This window comes from Lepisosteus platostomus, chromosome 16, assembly GCF_059453375.1.
Source record: "Lepisosteus platostomus isolate fLepPlt1 chromosome 16, fLepPlt1.hap1, whole genome shotgun sequence".
Classification (NCBI taxonomy): Eukaryota; Metazoa; Chordata; class Actinopteri; order Semionotiformes; family Lepisosteidae; genus Lepisosteus; species Lepisosteus platostomus.
In genome coordinates this window covers 5104793-5121700 of record NC_142626.1, presented here as the reverse complement: position 1 = coordinate 5121700, position 16908 = coordinate 5104793, and the positions used below count along the sequence as shown (strand labels likewise).

General features: G+C 41.9%; 1 protein-coding gene, 1 long non-coding RNA gene and 1 gene segment (V, D, J or C); all 3 read left to right on the top strand.

Annotated features, from left to right (window-relative positions):
* LOC148646745 (NACHT, LRR and PYD domains-containing protein 3-like) overlaps positions 1–16908 on the top strand; it is a 2700574-nt gene that overhangs the window by 2038349 nt on the left and 645317 nt on the right. The gene's annotated exons all lie outside the window — the stretch shown is intronic.
* LOC148646755 (Ig kappa chain V region Mem5-like) overlaps positions 1–16908 on the top strand; it is a 364474-nt gene that overhangs the window by 227522 nt on the left and 120044 nt on the right.
* On the top strand, positions 8811–10598 carry LOC148646759 (uncharacterized). The gene is made up of 3 exons (XR_015927615.1): positions 8811–8967; positions 10227–10385; positions 10473–10598. It is a non-coding gene; the product is annotated as an uncharacterized LOC148646759 (long non-coding RNA).

The following is a 16908-nucleotide window of genomic DNA, read 5'->3' as shown; positions in this document are numbered from 1 at the left end:
TTCTTTAGTTTTGTATTTAACTTATTATATGATAGTCAGACTTAATGTATATTTGAACAATGAAAATATATTTTACATTAAGCACTTAAAATTAATATGGTTAATAATAGTAAACTGTAACATGCTGTAACAAGATTGGTTAAACTGCGAAGAAAATGCTTTCAGAGAAAATGTTTCAGGTGTGAAGAACATAGATCTCCAATGCAATTTCAACCAAACCTGTTCCCACACACCCTGCCCCCACTACCATTAGAATATACACAAAGCACTCAAATCTTTCGAGCTAATGATCAGGTGACCCGAGAGAGCGAGAGAAACACCAAGGGGTGCGGAACCAGGGAACTATTTACATGGAAAACGGGCGATCTCCCCAGACTGTCCGCCCGTTTCACTGTTACCTGGATACCTCTTTATTTAGAACTCACTAACATTGATTTTTAGTTTACATTACATTTTAGCATTTCATTCTGAGCAGAAGACCCTCACACCTGAAGAAGGGGGAGGTGTCTTTCGCTGGAAATCTCGCCTGCTTCTACTTTACGAGTACAACCCCCTCTCTTCCGGAGTGCTGGCTGTGACGAATTAAACCGGTTTCACAGGTTTCAATCACAGACCATGTGACATGGGAGTCAGGAAACTAACACACAGCGCCACCGGATTTGATAACGCTATAAAAACGCTATAAAATAATGTGACTAGGCACAGAACAAGTTTACAGCACAGTACAATAATAAATGCTGACCATGACTTTAGAAGCATAAATTGCCTTACACTCAATTTAAACACAAGCTGTCTTTAGCCTTCTAAGCTGGTTCATACAGAAATGTAGAGATCCAGGCTCAGAACACAGCTTCATTAGCGAATACATATGCAGGACAACTAGAGAAGACGTTTTACAGAGGATGGATTTTTAGAAACATCCCATCAGTGACATCACTGAAGTCAACTCCTAGGTACTGTAACTGTCGTGTGGATAGTTTCACAAGAATCAGACAAAGGTCTAAGCATCGCTTGTTCTAGATAAAACTGCAAAAAAAAAACAACAACCCATAATGTACTTCTTTGCGGCTCTGTTTGCCCAAATCATATATTCACAACTTGAAATCTAGAAAATAATATTACGTAACCAAAATCTGCAATATGGAAACAGAACCTGTGTAATTGTTGATAGATGATGTACTCGTTACATTTTTTCAAGACGAACTACAACATTTAAAAAATGACTTGTATGTACTTGATATCTCTAATCAATCCACGGGTCCCAGCACAAAACGAAACTAAAACGCATACCGTTTCACTCTTCTTATTAGTTGCTCAAAAGTAATTTGACCGTATGAAATGCATAACATAAACCTAGAAACATATATGTGAGCAGTACTTAAGCACTGTAGTATCGGTGTTAAGACATACCTCTCAAATACTGTAAATCAAGTTAAAAATATCTCAAGACCGATTCTGGTCATAATGAAACCATGTTTCGTGTATGTTTTCTTTAAAGTACCAAGACCAGCCATATACTGTATGTTTATGTTCCAAAATTAATATCGTTTATGGCCTTCACACGCGTTGCAGTATGCTCCTATTCTTTTTATGCTCAGCTACTAAGATTTCCCTTCAGTGGTAAAATTAGATATGAATATTCAATACTTAAACGGGCACAGTTAAGACATTAAATATACATATACATACTGTATACAGTACAGTTTTCATACGGTAATATGTTTATGTTCCTAAATCAATCTCTTTTATGAGCATGTGAAAGGCATGGTGAATCGATTCTCAAAAATTACTGTACTTTGCATGATTGGAAACAAATGCGTGATTGTGAAATGCTGTGGTGTTACTTTTACAAAGACGGTCAATGAAAAAAAGAATGTGGACCAGGGGAATACTTTGAGTTTACACTTACAGCTTGTCCAAGGTCATTCATTATTAATACTATTAGTAATATCTTCGTTAAAGACTTTGATGGCCACAGCTCAAACATGAGAGGTTGAGCTTTATTAGCTCCACCTTGCAGAAATTCCGGATACTATTATTTTGCTTGTCGTATTATAGGAGAATTTACGGTAACTCGCGGTATTTACCGGTAGCTTGCAGTAGACTGCGTACAGCGTACCGCAAAATAATGCGGTATCGCCCGCGTATTTTGAATTGCTGCATCTGTAGGTATTAATGATCATCTCCTTTCAGCGGTTATCTTAGAGACCGGGTTGACCGACGACAACTCTACCGGTTGTTTTAAAGTTTTGACCAACGCTGCACACCCCAGTGGGGCAGCCTTGAGTTTTTCAAGTAGCTCTCGGTTACCAGCATTGGCTAGCAAGGTGCCCGGCACGTTGATTTCTCCCATAGCCTCCATGAACACATCCCAACCTTTTGGCTTCTTACCGACAGCAACTGCTTGCTGCTGCTTGAGAGCCCTGACAAGATCAATCATGTGAGAGCCCTCAACGGGTGCCCCCTTGTACACAAATTCCCCTTTTTCATTCCAGGCTATTAATGGTTCATTGCGGGCCATGGTCTTTAACAATATCTCAGGAATATCTCACATTTCTCCGGAACCGCTGAGACACGCTGTCCAAAATATACCCAAAGTCAGCGTCGCTCGATGACGGCGGTTGTGCTAACGTGGGTGATAGTTCGGTGGGTGCATTTTCCGGTAGTACAACGGTTAAAGTCCCCTTTTCGGAAGTCTCCTGGCGTACTAACGTCAAATACCGTTGTAACACCTGGCTGTACAATTTCACTTTTTCATATTCGGCCAGATGCGAGTTCTGAAGAATGTCACGCATTTCATTATCCAACCGACGAGCTGTTATTTTTCTTACATCGCTTTCGAACCCAGACCGCTCTCGGAGTCGATCGAGCTGTTTCTGAGGTACCAGGTACATTTTTTCAGCGTGCTCCATTATTGACGTTGTAGAAGCCCCGTAATCAGTGGTACTGCAATACTCAACAGGGTCCCGATAAAACCACCGGACTGGTTCACCAAGAGTCTCTTTCTTTTAAGAGAAAGACCCTTTCTACTCAAAGTCTTTATAAGCTTACGCTTTCTCTTCAAGGTTCCAAACAGCTTAGCAGATAACGGTATGTTCCCTTTCAAGGTATTTAAGGCGATTTCAGTTATGGCCTGTACAAGATCATTTGTAGCTCCGCAGGGAATAGCTTTCCGCTGCTTGGGGGCAGCTTTTACCAGAAAATTTAAGAGAGTCAGGTTTCTCCGAACGCGTGAAGACATGACGACACCCCGAACGTGTTTTTTCGACTGAGTCTGTGGTTGCGAGATCACCGACTTTTAATTTTTTTAAATACATAAGCCGTGGGTACATCTGGGGGGAAAAGACCTGTTCGCAAGCGATAGTCATCTGGGGTGTCGGCATTTAAATTTACCAACAAGTAACCGAAAGGTTTTTTAGTAGCGTCATCGAACGCTTCAAAAAAAAAATTGGCTTTACCGGGGTACATCTGCCAGGACAGGGTTGTAATCTGTAGTTTATCTCTAGGGTTTTTAAACAGCACTATGTACTTTGTATTTAAAGCGATGGTTCTACTTTTCCAGCCTTGACAAAACACATTTTGGACGATATACATGATGCTGAGGTTTCGGTGGTGTACGTATTTGGTAAAAGCTTTTTCTATCTCATTATTTTCACACGCAGACTCCATCAAATCATCAACTATAATCAAATTTACTCTACCCGGCGGCAGTAGCTGGTCGTCGGAAAACAACGTCGGTAGTCCTTCTATAAACTGAATGTATGGAAATTTCACAAGCAACTCAGCGTATAGTGGTTGCCAGCAGCTGTAACACCAGACTATGTTTTCGGGTTTACGAGTCATAACGGTATCACCATTCTCCAAGAGCTGTTTTATAAAATAACTTTTACCGCAATTCAAGGGTCTGGACAAAATGCATGAAAAAGGGTGTTTTAACCTGACATCCATCGTGTTAATATCCGTAGAGCAACGATGTCAAATATTCTTGCAGCACCCGCTTGTCGTACACCACCTTCTAGGTTTTCTTTAAGGTCCGGGTCTCAATGCGCCAATCCTTTTTAACACGCACGATCATCGGCTGTTGAATAGAAATGTGTTTAAATTCCCGGCACTCTGCATAAGGGTTAACGCCATAGTCAAAAACCAAGTCCCGCAGACTCTCAAAGTTAACTTTTTCACAATTGTTCACATTGAGCGTAATGCCTTTTACCTTTAAACAGGCTTTCCCTCCAGACAGTTTGTACCCGTACGACTTGGGTTCTGTTGATACAAACTTGGTGATGTGTTGTCCAGCAGCACATCTACCTGAACAATTCATCGGGGTTTCTCACAATGGTGGTCTGTGGTAAATTGTCTCTTTGTCCATACTTCCCCCACAAACTGTTCAAGGCAATTTTTGAAAGCTGTCTTTTGGCCGGATTCTTTTTAATGTTGCTGGGGTCCAGCCGGACACCCTCTTTTTCATAATATTCGCTGATATATCTTTGTTGTTTCCCGACATCTGTACACCACTCTGGAAACCCCGAAGCTTCCTGTTTCCCTTTCAGATGCAGTTTGATGTAGTCGGTAAAAAGATCGTGTGAGGCCTTTTCGAAATGCCAAATTTCGTAAATTTTACACACTCTATACCCCAGATCTAAGGCCATCTGTGATTCAGGGGTGCACCAGACACCAGTCAAGGCGCGATCTTCATCACTGTGCTCACAGGGGGTGGTCTGTTTTGTTTCAGCACACATACGACACAGTGTGAAAAACAGTTTTTTGACAATTTTGGTTGGAAAAACTGGAAAGTACAAACATCTGGGTGGGTAAACTTTCACCTTCGCTAAACCGAAATACCGTTTTAAATCTCCAAAGTTGTTATATATTATTCGGGGGTGCCCCAGTGGGTATTTTTTAGTTTTGTTCACAAACGGATACAGACTGGTGAAATCATAGTAATGAATTTTTTCACCGGGCTGCGCTGTGTAATGCAAACAAATCGCATTTGTTCTCCCCAAAAAAAGCGAATCGCGCGGTTGCAGAGGCTCTGGTAACTATGCAGCTGTTAGAAATTTTGAGAAAATTAATTTTCACCATCGTCTTTCTGTACAACCAACCAAAAGTAGTGTTTGTCAGCGGATTAAAATCGTTTTCACAATAACAAACGCTACAACCCTGAATAAAGCAACCATTGAACTCAAAGGCCGTCGGCACTCCGTCAATTACAGCATAACCATCCCAAAAATATGGACCAACCTTGAACTCACCGGCCGTGGTTAACGCATGTTAGATTTTAACGGGCTCTGTGTGTTCTAGGTACATAAGCCACTGAATGCTGGGTGTAGAAAATCATTTTTTGCTGGCGGTGGTAATTGTCATGGGGTAGCAACGCTATCGTCTCTTCCTGAAAAACCGTCTGAACATGACCATGCAGACACTAGCGATGGTCACAAACTGAAAGGGGTCGATGCACACAACGCAGGCGGCCCCTGACTCAGTTACGGGTGTCTGTCTGGTCATATTCATGACCTCATCCCGAAACCTGACACAGCCTTCTCTTAGAATTGTTACATCCAACTGGCAGTAACGTTTCAACTCTCTATGTTGCTAAGTTAAACACACTTCCCTTTTATTCTTCATACCAAACCAAAAACTCACCTTTCTTGCTCGGCAGCATGTAGTTAACGCCGTAACGTTCTGGCGGTAGCATCGGGCCGACATAATTTGGTTTTCTGAACTGTTCATCAAGTGTGGAAAATGACCCTTACCCCTGGGGAACCCCATGGCGGCAGGCAGTTTGCTTAATTTCATAGGTAGAAAGTGTAAAGAATCGATAAATCTGATGTTCAGAGCTTTTACGGTCATACACATTATCTTACCACCCTGATTAATTAGTTCAACGTCCATCTTTTCATCTAACAACTGTCTGATTACTAGGTAATTGTCATATCCCTTGCCATTGTGCAATATGAACGTATGGTTTTTGAAACGTCTATCGATAAATTTACACACAAAATCCTTTAGACAAGTTTCACCATAAAATTCCCAGCTTCGTTTATTGTTAATATGAAGGGCGTGGACGTAATTTGGTATGTGTGTCCCCGTTTCTTGCATGCATTCAAAGTCGAAAAAAATAGTTTGAAATTTTGGGGTTGTCCAAAGGCGGTATGTAGCACAAATGTGTGTCAGGGGTGTCGATCACGTTGTTACAACGCGAGCACAGTTTCTCTTTACATTTGTGACTTGCGAGGTAATAAACCCCACATTTCTCACAAAAGACCCTGTGCTCACACTTACTAACACCCGTCGCCGCATTCCGAAAGTGTCTCGCCAAACACTGAGAGCTACGACAAAAGACTTTACAGGTCGGGCAATTCTGAATTTCTGCATCAATTTTGCAACACTGGGGATCTAAACAGGTTTTACAAGCTTTAACACAGGCGTGTGCGTTCTTGTGGCTATACGCCGTATGGCAGTTAGTGCAAAAATACGCCGCCCCCACAAAAGCTTTAATATTTAAAACCCCATAAAAATGCTCTTCATGCAGTAGAACAAAAAGTATTTTAGAATTTGGTGGTGTGGGCCCCATTGTAAAATATTTCCAATCACCCTGGTCGTGGTACAAAATTTTAATGACCACCTTTAAATGTTTTTCAAAACTAATTTTCCGATTCTCTGGAAAACCCAACTCTTTGTGCATTCGTTTAGCGCCCTGTAACATTTCCCCATCGGTACAACCTTCATTCAACAAACCGTACACACTCCCGGCGAAACACAGATTACCGCCCGTGTAATGTAAGTCGATAAGGTGCGCTTTTTTCTGAGCAATTACCCGGCTGTACAGAACGGATTTAAATCTTCGGCGGGCACCCCCCTGCATATTCCTAACTATCGTCACCACTAATCGGAGGCTGTCATCGGTGAGAACTTCTGTGTGGCTCTGTAAGAGGTCTGAGATGTGGCTTAAAAAATCGGCAGCATTTAATTCTCCGGGTTGTCTCCTGCGTGAGAACAAGGGTTTGTTAAAACCACCCGCAGTCAAACGCAGCTGTACAAAATCATTCGCCCCGATGCTTGGAGAAAGTTCATCCAATATTCTCTGGACTGCACCATGCACAGCGTCTATAGCCTGTACATACGAGGCTATTCTGTCGAGATTAACAAAACGAAAGACCTGTTATAACTACGTATACGCTCCAGGAAAACTAAGGGGTCTCTATTCGCCCCTGCACCGCCACCAACCTGATTCAGATTGTTCAGTACAACCGGTTCTCGGTTACCGACATCCTGTTCTGCTACAACACCCTCGGGCCTTAAGTTATTTTCTACCACGGCATTCTCATTGCGTGGTTCGGGCGGCCCTTGGGAAATCTGATGCCTCTCTCTGAATCTTTTACAACGCAACAAACATGCTTTTGCCAGTTTAATTCTTTTATTTATGTACAAACGCTTGATGTTGGCAAGCGGTTGGTCTTTTAAACACTTTTTAGACCGCATGTTTAGTCATTTATCCCTGTGTTTCTTCACCAATGCTCAATGAAATAGCATTATGAGGTAATGAAATCCAGAGGTTAGATCGACATCCTCTTTAGAAAAAACGTCTAAGAGGCTAGCGGCGTAAACCTGGATCGTTTTTGGAAACACTGAATGTACACTTGCTAAAGCGGCTCTTAGATTCTCTAAATACCGTTTTTTTTCCACCTCATTAGTGCCCACCTTTGATACTAAGTCTGCAATATACCGCACTGAGTAATATTGCAGTCACCAAGCACCAAGTCTTTAGGCGCGTTATTATTTCGCTCCGCAGGCTTGACACGTTTGGTTTTGGTCAGCGTCTTAACAGCCGTCTCCGATGCAGTCACCACCTTAGGGTCCGAAATTTCCGCCACATTTGTTTCGCCGCTCGTCGATACAGCTGCTGTGTGAATAAATAAAAAACTTTTTAATACCACGCCAATGCTCCACATCTCAAAATCTGAAAACTACACTGTGATAAAAATAAAAGACTTTTCAACACAACAATCAATGAAATCTAAACGGTCAAAATCAGAAAACTACGATAACTAGGATAAAAACGCCACACATGTGGCATATCCTTACACAAAGGGCTGCGGGTGAATAGAACAAGTTACCCGGACATGTTGTTACACCGGTTTCCTTTAAGACTGTGGTGGCGCTACTGGGTCAAGCGGCATGGTTAACGGCATATAGACCCATGGCACAGACCAGTCGCTTTTAACTTTAAAAGCTAAGCAGTTTTAAAATAAGTCTTTTTAACACTCCCAAACAGAAAACTACGCGAACTAGGATCTTTCAGCGAATTAACATCCTAACAAAAGAAGTAACGTTTGTCGTAAGTGGATCATAACACATCTTGACCACGCTTAAATTATATTAACCTTTGATTGTTGATTTCAGACGTTTTGAGCTCGTTGACCCCGTTAACATGTTGGCTCGGCGTCGCAGTTTACTTTTTGAAGGTTTGGGGTCTGCACGGAGAGGGAAAATACCATTAGTGAAAGAATTCAACACCGCAAATTACCAAAAAATAGAAAAACTGTGGGGATTTTTATTATAGACATGTTTAAATGGACATGCTAAAAGAATGTTTTATATAATACCAACCTCTTCTCTCAGGCGATCTGATAATATGCTCCGCACCCTCTGGTATGACGTGAACATCTGCATGTGTCTCCACAAGGTTTTGCGGTGGTATTGTAAACCCCAAATGAGGTTTTTTAAACGTGTAGCGACTTGTCCCTTCGCCCGCGTCTGCGGAATAGACACATGCGTGTATTGGTTTGGAGAAAGTACCCCTGTGTCTTTAAGACTCACATGGTCATAAAGCGTTATTCAAAACATTGTCGTAATTACTCACCAGTGTTGGGTTGCGCGGTAACTGGTCTTTTTACAGCTGTGGTTTTCGGGGCTAATGGAAATGAATGGATACACACAGTCACGACCACATCACGGAACAACTCCCTGGTAATTCCATTTTAATAATTCAATATTGCCTAGTATACAAATATTATACAACGTTTTGCAACTATAGCTAACATGAGACATGCACTGTGACGTTGTAATTTTCTCACAATAAGCCAGATATACATACCGCTGAAATTCGTGGAGTCCTCGTCTTCGTCTATCAAATCGAACAGTGTTAAGTTTGTAAATAGACTATCTTTAGACTGTTGTAATTGATCGACATGATCCATTCTGACGAGTTAGGCGATAACGCGAGCCTGTAAGAATGGGAATCCAGCCAAAACTTCGCCTTTTACACCGCTGGTACTTATAATCAAACCGATAAACATTCTCTTCTAAGAAACACACATGGCCCCCCATAAAACCATTAATCCTAGGTATCATTGGGCGTGCACGTACTGGTCTGTAGAAATTATTTTAAGAAACATTTTAGAAAACGTTTTAGACCATTATAATGTTAAAATCTATATTATTTTAAGACATACAATGGTGTCTAAATTTCATAGCGGTTAAAACGTGGTAAAAATGTGCCTCGGTGTCTGTGTTTGATTCACCAACAGACCGCTAAGAATATTATCAAGCAAAATGTTTTTTATTAACGGTATAAGAAAATGTATCTATTCTTTATAGCGACGTGTTCACAAACCAAGCTTGACGTTTTGAGGTTTTATATTTTCGCGATGCGATGTTAAGAACATTTTTGCGCGAAATACATGTGGTGCTTATAAATTAGAAAACTTTACATGAATATAAAATGTTTATAAACTTTCCCTGTGCTCAATTTTAGCCTCCCCCCCACCCGGCTCTGCATTCCAGAGCCTTTAACTAACCGCCACACACCGCACGTCTCCAAAACATCTCAAATTATCTCTAATACGTGATTTTAAAACTTTAAGACCAATCCGTTAAAGTATAAAGAACAACACCCCATCATTTGTTGCCTTAATACCTTAAAGACTTTTACGCTTGCGATGTGTGGAAATTTATCTCAAACATTCTAAAAAGCTGTCGCGAATGTGTTATTAAAAATAAACTGTGTCTTATTACATTATTTTAAAAACTTTAAGACCAACCCCGCGTGTTTAAAATTTCTTTTCTGGGCAAACACATCATTTGTGTTTGCATTGTGTGTTAATACTTTTAAAGTTTAAAACTTATAAACTGATATGTGAATACTTTTCGCTCTCGATAAAACAATGGGGGGGGGGGGGTCGTTTTAAAGCAACACAACCAATTGAAAAATGTCTTGTGTTATGTAGGCGTGGTTACACCATTGGCGCATATTCTTAAACGCTCCGGCCTAACAGGGTCGCAAGCATGTCCCTGGAGCTGTCAGACACCGCCCCTTGTTGGGAGCTGCGAAGATGGCTTCTTTGTGTGGAGAAACATCGGGGTCCGCTACTCTACAAAGTGAAGAGGTAGGCGGCTAAAATATTTTTTCTGATCGTGGAATTGTTGTATCGGCGCTTAGCGTATGTCATTTTAATACTTGGTCTTCTTTTTAGCAAAACCCGACCCTGCCCTCTGCACCCTGTGTCATCGGCGGGGGTCATCGGCGGGGGTGTGAGTTCAGCTGGGGTACCAGATGTTGAAGAACTGCCGGGTGCTAGCGATGATACCTGGTTGATGACTGCCCGGCCTGTTTGATTGACCATCCCGGTCAGCGGGGTCACACATGCCTGTCTGTCGGCTACACAGATGGGTTTGAAGACGTGACATTTGCCGCTTTAGAAATTTATAAGTCTCTCAGTTTAGCCCGAAGTTTATCGGCTGTTCTGTACACCGCCAGGTGTCTGGGTTCGTACACCATTACAAATGACAGTGAGTGGGGCATAAAACAGTTGCTGAAAAACATAATTGAGGACTGCTCCCCATACGAGTATGTACACACCATACTTGGACAGCTGGATGAAAAATTAGTAGACGTGACTTTTGATGCGTTGCAAAAGAAACACTATTCTTTTTTTACAGACGCAAAAAAAAAGATCTGAATGTAAAATGTGAATACAGCTTTCACTCTTGTTTTACAGACCCGGGTGTGCCATCGTCCAAAGAATGAAGAATTTCGAATGTATACGTCTGAATTCTTACTAAGAGTGCTTTACACACTTCTCTCTACAAAGCTTGATATGCAAAACAAAGAGTCGAATGCTAATGTCCTTAAATTTGTTAAAGAGATAGATGTGTATGTCAAGAACTTGAGTGAAATTATTGCAGATCTGATGTTTTCAGATCAGAAACGGAAGCCTGGGGGGTTCTACAGTGTGTATTCCAAAATACAGTGTGTTTTGCACAGAACCTGTGGTAACACCATCTGGCTGATTACGCAGGCACATTTTTTTGCTCTGCTAGATCGGATCGCCCAGTGTGGTTCGCATGGCTTTAGACATGGGGAGTAGAAGGGGGTTATGAATGCTTTTTCAGATGCCTCAAAGTTTCTCAGCAATGTTGGGGTGGTGGTTACGCGTACCGAACTAATTTTCCGCACCAACATTTAATTGTTGAATGCAAACAGGAGCCGGTAACGCGTGTGTACTGCGATGTTTCTGTGTTTGAAACCCCCACTGTTGAAATAAAGCAGTTCACATTTCACATACTTGCAAACTGGAGTCTGTAACTTGTGTAAAAAGTGTGCTGCGCTGTTTCTGTGTTTGAAAACCCCACTGTTGAAATAAAGCGGTTCACATTTCACATGGTGTTTGTCCTGTGAATTCTTTCCGCGAGACTTTACGCAGTCAGTGTGTGTGTGTATGCTTACACCCCTGCTGCTTTTGAGACACGGCTTGTGCAGCGTATAAGCAGCCTGGCCGGACAACCACTCGACCACCCGGCCGAGGCTGGCGCCGCTCACACCCCGGGATCTCGCGGCCCTCACCAGACTCCCTGCGCCGCCGTAACTACCCGATTCCCTAGGTTTATAATAGAGCGCACTCAACCGCTGCAGACATGGTCCCCTTCCAAACCAATACACACTTTCACACACCTAAAGCGAGGGATGCGCCGCCTTGGGGCTTTGGGACCCTGAGGCTCCGGACCGACTGGCCGGGGGGAAGGCGGGAGTTCAGACCTTTAACGACACACCATTGGCTCCTGAGGGGGCGGGACATGCACACATAACAACACGCCATTGGCTGGCAAGGGGGCGGGACATCCACCCACCGCTGACTCCCATTGGCTGGAAAAAGGGGGCGTGGTACCTGTCAAAAGTTTGACGAAAGGTGTCGCTTTATACTACTCGTGTGGGTCCTCATGTTCCAGCATAGTGATGGGGACACTATACTGTAAAAAGGTGCTGTACTTCAGATGAGACATAGAGTAAAACCAAGGCCCTCATTAAAAATCCCAGGGTGTTTCTCAAAAGGTGTAGGGGTGTTACCCACTGTCCTGGACAAATTTACCAATCATGGCTTCAATAACTCCCATCTCTGAACTGGCTTCATCACTCTGCTCTCCTCCCCACTAATAGCTGATCTGTGGAGAGCGTACTGGTGCACTCTGGCTAGGTAGGGGCTACACACTGGTGGTGACCAGAAAGCTTGTTCCATTTTCCCACAATCCTTTGAACAAAGAAATGCCTTCTATTCCTTGATTGAAATGCACTTCTACATATTCCTCTTGTGTCCTCTGGTTTGTCTGCTGTGTTATAATAATAATAATAAACTTTATTTTATATAGCGCCTTTAAAGGTGGCTTCTCTGTTGATCTTCTCAATGTGTTTCAAGGTTTTGAGAACTTTTATAACATTCCCTCATAGTCCTGCATATGGCTGCTATTCTCTGCATTGATTCCAGAGCAGCAATATATTTACTGGTACAGGATGACCTGAATTGTGTTCAGTATTGTAAATGAGGCCTAATTAGTGTGTTGTACAATTTTAACAGAACATTATAATGCTACATTGTGAGAATACTGTATAGCCTAAAGTTGTGTTTACCTTTTTTATTGCTTCCTCACAACATCCAGGTCTTTTTCATACAGTAAACAGACTCTTCCAGCTCAGTGTTTCCAATTTTATGTTTATACAATAGTTTATTTTTTTACTTCCATACCTGCATGCAAACACCTACTCTTGAGTTTTATCCAAATCTTTTTAAATGAAATTAACTGCTTCTGAATTATTAGCAAATCCTTCTAATTTCTTGTCATTTGTTAAATTGACTAATTTAACCAGAATCTAAATCCTTGACATAAATTATCCAAATATACAGTAGTTCCCCTTGGGACTCCATTAATTACAGTATATCACCCCAATCTGATAATTTCCTCTTTATCTTCATGTCATTCCTGTTTTTTCACCAGATCTCAGTCCATACTCACACATTTCACTGAGTGTTTTCTGCCTGTAAACTGAAAATGAGTCTTTCATGAGGAACTTTGGAAAATCTAAATGATAACAATATCATATGCTCAGTGCATGCTCATTACTGCTCTTGCTTGATCTAATAAGGTAGTTAAGCAAAACCAACTTTTTCTATATCCATTTTGACTAGAATGTTATTTCCATATACAGTAAGTGATTAGTTCTGATAATTGTTTCTATAGGTTCACATGATATAGAAGTTACGTGATCTGGTCTGTAATTGGGTCCGTATTGTCACCCTTGTGGATGGGCGCTGCATTAGCAATCCTCCAGCTCCTGTGTACAGCAACAGTGTTGAGCTGCTGCTGGAAGGGCTCTGTCAGTGTCTTCTGAAGAACAGCTCTCCTTTTCTGGGTACTATTGGTAAGATGCCATCAGGCCCTGGAAGTTTATTCATGTTTGAGTCTCTCCAGTACCTGAAGAGCAGCTCTCATTTCTCTGGATACAGTTTCTTTGAAAGAACTGATTGAAAGAACTTTTGTTTTTGGTTTGAGCCTCCATTTCAATTTTCCTTCCTATCTCCCTTGTGGCCTTTCTAATATCCTTTTAGATCTGCATTTGCAGTTCTCTGTACTCCATTTATTTAACTATTATTGCTTAATTATTTTAAAAATGATTTATCTTTTAAACTGTGTCCCATTCCTTCACAGTCTGTTTTTGTTCGCTAAAGGTTCTGTCATCTCTGCTTGCCCCTGTCTTGTTTGAAAAGACAAGACCCATAAAAGCTTTAACACACATTCATTATGTATAAGACTGCAGTTTCTGTTGCTGATCTTCCTTACTAATCTCTTAAGTAGTTTAATTACTCTCAGCATATATTTTCCACAGTATCAGTATGGAGAGACTCTGACAGAGGAACAGCTTCGGTCTTTGTGATGCCAGTCAGCAGTACGAAAGAAACAAGATTGACCAGGAGGAGGTCTCTTTCCACTACTCCTCATTCGATAGGTATAACCAGGTGTAGAAAGGCATACTGTTACAGACTAAATTCAGGTTACAATTATTAAATAGGAAACAACATCTATCACTCTATCACTGAAGCCAAAACAAAAGGCCAGATGGCTTTCTTTCAGTATTTATAAATGATTTGATTAATTATACATAACAGTCTAATTAACAATCTCTTAATACAATGAACCAAACTGAATGGAAAAATGCAAGGATTTACACTCAGTTTTACATCATATTTAAATACCAGATACAAACTAGTCAGTTTCCTAAAACCAGTTTTTGGGCAAGATCTTGGAAAAGGGCCCCTCTAGATCATTATTTGCACAGACACTGCTCATATCAGCTCCCAACACAAGCTTATTTTATAGAACAATTAAATACATGAATGACATAACTAGAAAGCATATTAACCAGCTTTGAGGAACACTTAATAAACAAGTTACAAACAAGAACAAAAAGCCAAGATTTTAAAAGGATCCCTTCTACTTCAAAATGGTAGCAAGGCATAATTTACAAATTACTGCATTTAAACCTTTGTAGAAAGGAATTGTATGAATAATAATACAATTAAATAAGAAATACAGTAAGTGCACTCTGTAAGATCAGTAGGTCTGATCAGACAGGAAAGGTTTATAAACGAAACATTCTATTAAATTAATACATCATAGTTGACCCACTGCATGACTGATGATGGCTAGTCCAGCGAGACAGCCTTGTGTCATGGCTGACTTCAGGTATGTTTTAATCATGAGCTTTGAACAGCTCCTCTATGCTCCTGCCTCTGTCACTGGGAAAGTGACTGCAATCTGAAGACTACAGGAGTTTGGGTTTACAACCCCCCATTTAATGAAATACAGGAGATACTGTAAGGAAAACAGAATGTTTTCATGTTGATTATGTGAGGCCCTGGCGAGCTCCAGTCCTCTTGCATTAACATCATCCCTTACACATGGAAGGAGCTCATCAGGGCCATCCCAAATGAGCCCAGGCCGGGTTTATCGCCTTGTTAAGGGAAGCTCACACTATTTAAGCTCTGACATTGAGTCCTCTACCCCAGAGTGTGTGTTGGCTCCTGCTCCACACTCTCCAGGACTTCCTGCCTGCTTCACTGTGCATATCTCCTGCTGTTGTTCTCCTACATACTTCACCCGCGCAGCTCGGCTGACCACCGCCTTTTTGTCTCCATCATTATCCTCCAATAAAATCTACAAACCTTCACCGCTGAACAGACTCTGGCAATGATTAATTCGCCATGCCCCTTTCTCCATCCACGGGCCCAGCATAACAGATTATGTATAATTGTGGAAGTCTTTTGTACTGTACATTCACTGTCATGTATTTGTTTGGACAGGCGGTACTGATTTGCAGCAGGCTTGTGTACTATTGTGGGAAACGTGAATCGGTTTGCTTCCGTCAGGATATTTCACAGCTGCAACAGAAAGAGCCACTATAGAGAATATTTTGCTCACATTAGAACTTGCCGATTAAAAAGATGTTGTGTTGCACATCGAGGGGGCCCCCTGGTGGCCTCAGGGCCCTGTGCAGTGTCCTAGTTCTGCTGTGCCCAGGGCCGTCCCTGCTCACTGGACCAATCACATGAGCTCCAGTGGCATTCCAGTCACACAGGACACTGACCAGGCAGTCAAGCCAGGTGTGTCCAGTTCAGACTCCCAGGAGAGGCCCTGGACCACAGTTTGAGCACCACAGAGTGGAAAGAGTGTTTATACTGTTGCATCAAGAGCAGGAGGTATCTCTTTATAGACAGAAGTGTAGGTGGGTGGAACGTGCCACCAGAGGGCACACTCTCCCAGAGTCTCTCCCTGAAGTCACAGATGTCCTGTTCAATGTCTCTCTCCAGGCCCACAGCCCCACACACATAGCCATATGCTACTTTAACCAGACTCTCCACAGTCCACTCCATTCCAGCTGTGTTGAGTGGAATAAGGGCTCAGCTGATTGTGTCTCATCATCTGCTCCTTATAAAGCTGCTCTCTGCCTAGTCCTGCTGTCCTGGGAGTGTTCATACTAAACAGCTCATCTTGCTCTGTCACAACGCACAGCACCAAGCCTGTAATTCCAGCACTGACTGGCTACAAGTGCTGCTGAACCATGGAAGACAATTTGCATAGAAGAGACACTTTGCATTGGCAGCCCATGCTTCAGTGCTCTGGGAGTGTTTATAGCCCTGTGAGTTGAACACTTCATGACTGAGAGCCACCCTTCATGGCAACAGAACCCACAGCAACAATGACCCTCATCACCATCTTCATCTGGACACTCCTCATCTGTACTCAGGGTATGATTTAGTACATGGTTGGGTGTTGATTCAAACATAGTTTTTTGAATTTGTGATAGAACATATACAGTAGCTTTTAGCATATTATGTGAGCTAAGCTTTACAGAAATAGTGTGTAATACCTAAAATGCACCATAGTTTTTAAACTGCTGCATTTTCTGTGTTTTGTCTTGTTTTCAGAGTCAAGTGGACAGGTTACTGTGACTCAGACTCCAGCAGTGAAATCTGTTCTCTCTGGACAGACAGTCACTGTGAGCTGTCCTGCAGTGTATGGTAATATCCGCCTAGCCTGGTACCAACAGAAAGCTGGAGAAGCTCCTAAACTCCTGATCTA